This window comes from Sus scrofa, chromosome 3 (assembly GCF_054392235.1).
Source record: "Sus scrofa isolate SSC_HxYL_T2T_F1_AM1 chromosome 3, Sscrofa_HxYL_maternal_Yorkshire_Landrace_v2.0, whole genome shotgun sequence".
Taxonomy (NCBI): domain Eukaryota; kingdom Metazoa; phylum Chordata; class Mammalia; order Artiodactyla; family Suidae; genus Sus; species Sus scrofa.
In genome coordinates this window covers 88,468,536-88,476,223 of record NC_139385.1, presented here as the reverse complement: position 1 = coordinate 88,476,223, position 7,688 = coordinate 88,468,536, and the positions used below count along the sequence as shown (strand labels likewise).

The 7,688-nt window shown below is 43.3% G+C and overlaps 1 protein-coding gene across 1 annotated transcript in view; it reads left to right on the top strand.

Moving 5' to 3' along the window:
• Positions 1–554: 554 nt before the first annotated feature.
• The window catches only part of LOC110259998 (uncharacterized), a 494,473-nt gene continuing 487,339 nt past the window's right edge, over positions 555–7,688 (top strand). Inside the window, exon 1 of the transcript XR_014839745.1 lies at positions 555–624. The gene's annotated coding sequence lies outside the window, so the exon portion shown is untranslated. The remainder of the gene's footprint in view (positions 625–7,688) is intronic.

The window sequence follows — 7,688 nt, the reverse complement described above, 5'->3', positions numbered from 1 at the left end:
GTATCATTGGGACAGCTCTACCGTCTGCACCTGAGATGTTGAAAATGATTTTTCTGTCTTAGGCAACTTTGGGATGATTTCAAACTTGAGAAAATAAATTGAAATTACTTCCCTCTCCTCCTTCTCCTCCTCCTTATTTTTTCTTTTTCTTCTCTCTCTCTTTTAAAAAGACATTCCACTCCCAATCAGTGTAGATAAGCTGTAAAATTCTAGATTTTGTCTGAAATTTCTATTCTGTGTAAAACAGCATCCTTGCTCTGCGATGGCAGAAGCTGCCCTCTCCTTAACCTTGGCCAAGGCATGGCCATAAACCTGACCAACAGGAAGAATGTGTTTGGAATGTGTTGTTATCTGTTACCAGGAGGGCTTATAGCACACGAGTTATCCTAAAGGAATGAGCTTCAAATGCTTGGATTACAAAGGACTGTAAATTAAACTCAGCTCATCTTCATTAGGGCTTACCTCTCTTCTAAGATAGCCTCCCACTTGAACTCCTGCTACTACCTGATTCTTTGGTGGAGATGAAAAGAAAGCCCTGAACATACTGGTGTTTCAGAGGCCCCAGATGCTGAACTACCATAGGGCAGAGAGACCCAAGACTGGTAGGAAGGCCCTCTGCATCAGGTAAGCCCTGATTCTGCAGGCAAGTCACTTCCCCATCCTCATGGACTTGGGAGCAGATAGACCTGGGTTCAAATTCCAGATCTGTACTTAATACTTGAGGGACTTCAGCCCTCACTCACTTCTCCTTTTCTTTCTTTTTTGTCTTTTAGGGCCCCACCCGCAGCATATGGAGGTTCCCAGGCTAGGGGTCGAATTGGAGCTGTAGCCACTGGTCTACACCACAGCTACAGCTACTCCAGATCCGAGCCGTGTCCACATTCTACACCACAGCTCACAGCAATGCCGGATCCTTAACTTACTGAGCAAGGCCAGGGATTGAACCTGTGTCCTCTTGGATACTAGTTAGATTCATTTCCACTGCACCAACATGGGAACTCCTAGTTCTCTTTTTCATTCTTTTCTCTTCTCAAATGGGTAATCCTTTTATAAGTTTGAACATTTTAAAAAATATAAAAATATATGTGTTTAGCATGTCGTTCTCTTCTGTCCCTACTCATTTTGCTCACCTCTTCTCTGACCCCTATAGGCAGTCTTTGATGTTAGGTTCTTATTTTTCCTTCTGGCGGTTTTTAATGAAAATATAAGCAAATATGAATATATATTACTATTTTCCTTCCTTTCTTACTTGGCAAACATCATACTGTATATACTGTCTTGAACCTTGTTTTTCTCATTCTTAACATCAGAACATAAAGATATTTCTCTCTCTCTTTTTTTAATAGCTGCCAGTATTCCATTGCATGGACTCATCCTTTATTCAGCTTAACACTATTGCCTTTTTCAGGTCTTTTGCTGTTAAAAATGATGCCACGAGGAACAATTGGGTATATAACATCCTATAAGCTTGCAGGAATACCTTTGCTGGGGCAAAAGATAAATTTAATTTTAGCAGTGCTTGAACTACATGGTTCTAACTTTTTAAAGAAATTTATTACAATGAATCTGTCATCTCACATTCCAGTATATTTTAAGATAGAGTTCTATGAAATTTGTTACCGTATTTACTTCCAGGTGCATAACACAGTGGTTGAGAGCATGGACTCTGGAGTCAGACAGTCCTATGTTTGAATCCTTGCTTTGCCACTTATTGGACAGGCCATGTTAGGCCAGTTGGTTTTCCTCTCTGAACCTCAGTTTCCACTAAGTGTAAAATGTCCACCTCCTCAGGTCGTTGTGAGGATTAAATGAGGCAACAGATGTAAAGTGCTTAGCACAGAACAGCACTCAATAATGATAGCTGTTAATTGTCATTAAACAGTAAGCTTCAGGTCTGTCAATCCTTTTGTCTCCATGGCCCAGAACAGAGTTAGTCTCTTAGTAGGTGCTCAATAAATAACTGGTGATTGAGTACAATAGGGACACCACTGAGATGCTTCATTCCATGTCTTTCCATGAAGACAAATCTCTTTCTTTTCTCAGGATTAACTGTACTGCACTGGATGGTGCAATGGATGGTATCTCCCTCTTTTCACTTTGGCCACTAGGAAGCTCAGAGCCAAGTGTGCTTGTCTCCTCTAGCTAGTATGCAGACCATTAGGGCTGTTGTCTTGTAAACCAGTGTTTCTCAAACTTGGCTGTATAGTAGAACTACCTGGGGCACCTGAAAGCAATCCTGATAGCCAGGTTACATCTATACCAGTTAAATCAGGATCTCTGGGAGTGCGATTCCAGCAGCAGTACTTTTTAAAGCTCCTCAGGGGATTCTAATGCACAATGAGAGAACAGGTATTCTAAATTAACCTTACCCCTGACTTTATTTCATTTTTTTCTATCCTTATTTTTCTTTCATGATAATAAATATTATATCTCTTATCCCCTCCGTCTATATCTTCATCTTCCATGTGGAAAGTAATACATGTCTTCTTATGAGTCATCAAAAACACGGTGCTTAGCAGTAAGGAGGCAGAGGAATAGAGAAGGAAATCGGTTCTTTCTCTCTCGAGAAAAATTCATTTATTCATTTATGCATGCATCATTCATTTATATTCAGCAAATATTTATGAAGTGCTTTGGGCTTCGTGCCATGTTTGGGGAACGGGATTACCTCCATGTTTGGTGAAAATCATGTCTAAGAGAGATCCTTCCTAGTGAATATGTTTTTTAGGCATATGATAATTTCACGTTGTCTGACAGGAGCTGTGCTTCTGACATTTCTCTTGCCCTCCAGGGAGGATCTTGGCATTTACCCAGAGAAACATCCTAACGTGTCCACAGCAGGGAGTGGTAAAGAACCTAGACGCGTGTCAGTCACCAGAAGGCATCTCAGCCCCAGGAAAGCTGAGTATTTGTATGATGAAGCACAGAGTGGATTTTGGCTTACGTCTTTCATCACTTGGCCGAGTCCTCTGTCAGATGAAAAGGTAGCAGCTCGGAGCATTAGTGGAAACAGCCGTCAGCCTAAGCTCCTTGTGAGAGCAGCAGGCTGGGATGAGGAAGGCTGGGTGTGGGCTGACGACAGTGGCAGTGACCCTCAATCACACAGACCCAAAGTACTCAGAGAGCCCCTTTGGCACCAGCCAAGATGCATCGTGGCTGCTGCAGACCCTGGGGCAGATCCTTCAGCAGCAGTGTTCCCCAGTCCGTGCTGAGCTGAGGAAGGACAAAGAAAAGAGGTGCCAGCAGGCCCCTGGCGACAATTTGCACAAAAGGTCAATTTGGATTTCTTATCTGAATGTAGATTCTGCTTGAGTTTGTGGGTCTGGCTGTCTCTACACAGAGTGGTAGTGGAAGGAAGCCTGCAGCAGGGGCCACTCTTAAGCCAGGTCATGCTTTGCAGTGGGGTGTTCCAGCCAAGGTGAGAAAATGTGAGTCGCTCCCCAGTGGGTGCAAATATGTGGGAGAAAATTGAATAGAATCCATTCCCTCCTCACCCCCCACCCCCATTCTACCAGGGAGCATGCCTCTCCCTCACTCTCTCTTTTGTTCTCATTTTCAGTTTTTCTGTGTCCTGCCAAAGCCTTTCTGTTGTTAAAAAAGAAATTAGAACCAAACGGAGAAGGGGGAACCGCTGTGGCCAAAGATAACACCAAAAAAGGTGGCAATTGGTGGCAGCCTCAGTTTTCCTCAGCTGGTCAGAGTCTCAAATAAACAAGCAGAAATTCATGGCATCGCTGGTACCCACACATCTGGTGGGGCCAAGCAGCACAGCAGGGCCACTGCATGCCCTTGAGTTCTTGCCACAATGGTGCCACTCAGACCCCAGGGACCTTCCAGCCTCACTCCCTGGGCTCCTTCTCCCCTTCTTCTTTTTCAGGGAGGTGAGGCTCTATTGCCTCCGTGGCTTTCAGCCCCAGGACATGAATGCCCTTCCCCAATTTTGGAAGGATTTATGCCCTTTGGTGGAGCAGGTTTTAAAGCCAAAAGGTTTTTCATGATGGGCAAACACACAAATAATGGCACCACCACGGCCTGTGGTGGAGGCCTGTGTGGTCAGACTTGTTGGCCAATGAGCTGAGTGGGTGGGGGCTCTCCGTGGGTCCCAGGGGGAATCAAGGAACTTTAGAAGAGTGAGTCTTCTAAAGTGTGTCTGTTCAGCTTCTCTCGGCAAGAGGCAAGCTTTGCAGGGTGCCTTTTTGGACAGGGTTGTCTGGGCCACTGGGCCGGGCTTTCCCGAAAAGCCACCTGAGCACTTGACTTAATGCTGACATAAGGAAGTGGTCATGACTGGAAACTTGAATCTGGAATGGGGGCTCTTCCTGCCCAGGGTACTTTTGTGCACCTTGCTGGATAAAGTGAGCTTTCGCTGCTCCGTGGGCAGCCTCGTGAGTGGGAAAGGCGTCTAGCTGAGAGGCATGAGGTGTGGACCCACTTGGTCAGTCGTCTGCTGTGCTACTTGGGACAACTCACTCAGCATCTCTGGGCCTCACATGAGCATCTCAGCCCCTTTCCACCTCAAGATATTTTATGTAATCAAGTGTGTTAGTAATTTGGTGTCTTTCATTCTCTGTAGTTTATGTAGACAGGAAGTGGAGTTGTGTTAAAAAGAAAGTGGGTGAAGCCAAAACACACATACACAAAACCCCTCGGCATCTCTCCGTTGAGTTTCACTTGTCAGAAAGTGCTGCTAAAGGACAGCTTGATTTTTCTTTATGCGGCTCGTCTGCGAATAGCACTTGAATGAAAATATTCTCTTTCATCTTTGTGACAGAAATATGATTCAGTAATTCTTTGTGAAAATGAGGATGATACACTGCCATAGTTACAGTGAGTTAGGTTTAAGTGGCAAATGCCTACTGATAAAGACTTAATTAAAGACACAATAGCAGTGGGAGGTCATTATGGTAATTACAGTCCCAGCTTTATTGTGGGGGCCCAGTACTGAATTGTAGCAGCACATTATCGCTACATAGTGTCTTGGTTTGAGGAGGCAGTGATCCCATCCTGAGATTTTAGACTTTCATTGACTATAGGATCCGTGCTCTTTGCAGATGCCCTGGTTCAACTTTGTTTTAGTGTAGGGTTTGTGCATCATTAAAAAAAAATGCATGATAAAATAAATCAGTAATCCTGTATGGGGGCATCCTGTTTCTTTTTTTTTTTTCCCCGTTTTTTTCTTTTTTTTTTTTTTTTTTTGACACCTGTGGTATGTGAAGGGTTGTGAAGGTGCCTGGAATTTCTTTACGGCAGCACATCCATAAGCCTTATAGGGGGAATTATGAGGCCTTGGAGAACAAACTGTTGTGAGGCCATTCTTTGCCTGGAATGGAGCCATGGGTGGTGCAGTGGGAAGACCTGGAATAGTCTGACTTAGAGGTGGTTGTGAAGTGTGGAAAGCTGTTGTTTCCCATTTATGAGCAAGGAAGCAGAGCTCTCAGCATCTCCCTAGGGCCTCTGCCTCTGGGATGCTGTTATATTACTTTGAAGGCATTGCGCCATGCCAGATCACAGGAAGAGGGCCTTTGTGCATTTAAGGACTTGTAGGAAAGAGGACAGGGTCTTGAACTGGGTTTCTTGTCACATAGGTTGGAATGTTGGTAGCAAAGGATAAGAGGCACCAGCAGTTTGCCACTGCGGTAAAGAATATTGTCATCATAATTAGTTACCTTCGATTGAATAACATAATATTGGTAGGCGTTCCCGTCGTGGCTCAGTGGTTAACGAATCTGACTAGGAACCATGCAGTTGCGGGTTCGATCCCTGGCTTTGCTCAGTGGGTTAAGGATCTGGCGTTGCTGTGAGCTGTGGTGTAGGTCGCAGATGTGGCTCAGATCCCGCATTGCTGTGGCTCTGGCATAGGTCGGCGGCTACAGCTCCGATTCGACCCCTAGTCTGGGAACCTCCATGTACCACGGGAGCGGCCCTAGAAGAGGCAAAAAGACAAAAAACAAAAACAAAAACAAAATTGGTAGGTTAAGCATGAAGGTCCATCATAGGACATTTTCTTCAATAGGAGTCTTCTAAGAAAGTAGAATGGTGGTTGCCAGCAGCGTGGGGGAGAGGCAACTGGGGAATTCAGTTTCAGTTTGGGAAGATGACAAAGTCCTGAAGATGGATTACAGTGTTGGCTGCACAGCAATGCGAACATACTTATGTCACTGAACTATACCCTTAAAAATGGTGAATGTGGGCAATTTTATGTGGTGTGTGTTTCGTCACAGTTTTAGAAAACTCTAGTCTTCTGCTTTTTTGAAGTCTGGGATAAGTCGTTTTTGGGTTATTAGATATTCTATTCAACTAGTTGAAGTTGTAGAAGGTTTTATCCTTTTTCCCAAAGACACTGTTTTTTTTTTTTTTTTTCTGACTTTTGCCTTGATGTTAGCTTGCCTAATGATTCTTCAAGAGGCATTTCTGTCCCTGACCAGAATGATGTAATGAGATGTATAGATCAAACAAGAAAAGACTCATGGAGTACAATTTTAGGATATCCAGGGAATATACCTCAAAATATTTTCCACATTATCCTGCTGCTAATGCTAGAAATGGTCTGAGCAGCAATTCATTCCTTCGGATTACTTTAGAAGCTATAGATTCCTTTAAAATGGACAAAAGTATGGCCAGGAAAGTGCTCCTTGACTCTTCCCGAGCAGTCCTAGGCCATCAAGGCTCAGATGAAATTAAATGGGATCCCATAGTCCTCCTTAGGTCTTGGGTCCTGAATCTTCTTGAGCCTCTTTGCTGGTTCCTGACTTTGGTTAAGACCCTGGATGTTGGCTACTTGAGATTTGGCTGGTTGGATCAGCTTACTGGTTGGATCTCACTTTGGCTTTGCCTAATTGACTCATCTGCTGCCTCCTTGTCTGGCTTTGATATGTAGCTGCATCTCTTCTGGCATCTACCTCCAGCAAGTCCCAGGTTTGGTTTTTACTACATTTCACCAGGATTCAGGGTCTTGTTTTAAAATGCCGATAATTTCCAAAGGAGTGACTACTCTTCCTTAAACCACCTAAGTGATTAAGTTCCAGAAGAGTGTCCTTGGGTGGAAACTTCGACTTGGGTGAAAAGTGGGAGTAGGATGCTTAATGGTGGAGAGAAATAGTCAGTAATTGAAGACGTTGGTACCTCATTCTCAACAGCTGATAGAACTATTAGAAGATCCGCAAGATTACAGAAGAACTGAACAAACTTTCAAACAATAGGATCTAATTAACATTTATAGAGTACTTTACCCAACAATAACAGGATATATATTCTTTTCAAGCACTCATGAAACATTCACCAAGATAGATAACATCCTGAATCAAAAATCAAACTTAAAAAAATTTAAAGAATTGAAATGGTATAGATTATTTTTTTTGGACCATAATGGAATCAAACTCAAAACCATGATTTAAAAGACAACAGAAAAATCTCCAAATACTTGGAAATGAAACAACACAGTTCTAAATAACCTGTGGAAACCTCAAAACACATTTTAAAAATACTTAGAATTGAATAAAAAAGAAAACAACATATCAGCATTTATGGGATACAGTGTTAAGAGGGAACTTCATACCATTAAATGTTTATATTAGAAAAGAGGAGGAGCTCCCTTGTGGTGCAGTGGGTTGAAGATCTGGCATTGTCACTGCATTGGCCCAGGTCACTGCTGTGGTGTGGATTTGGTCCCTAGCCTGGGAACTTCTACA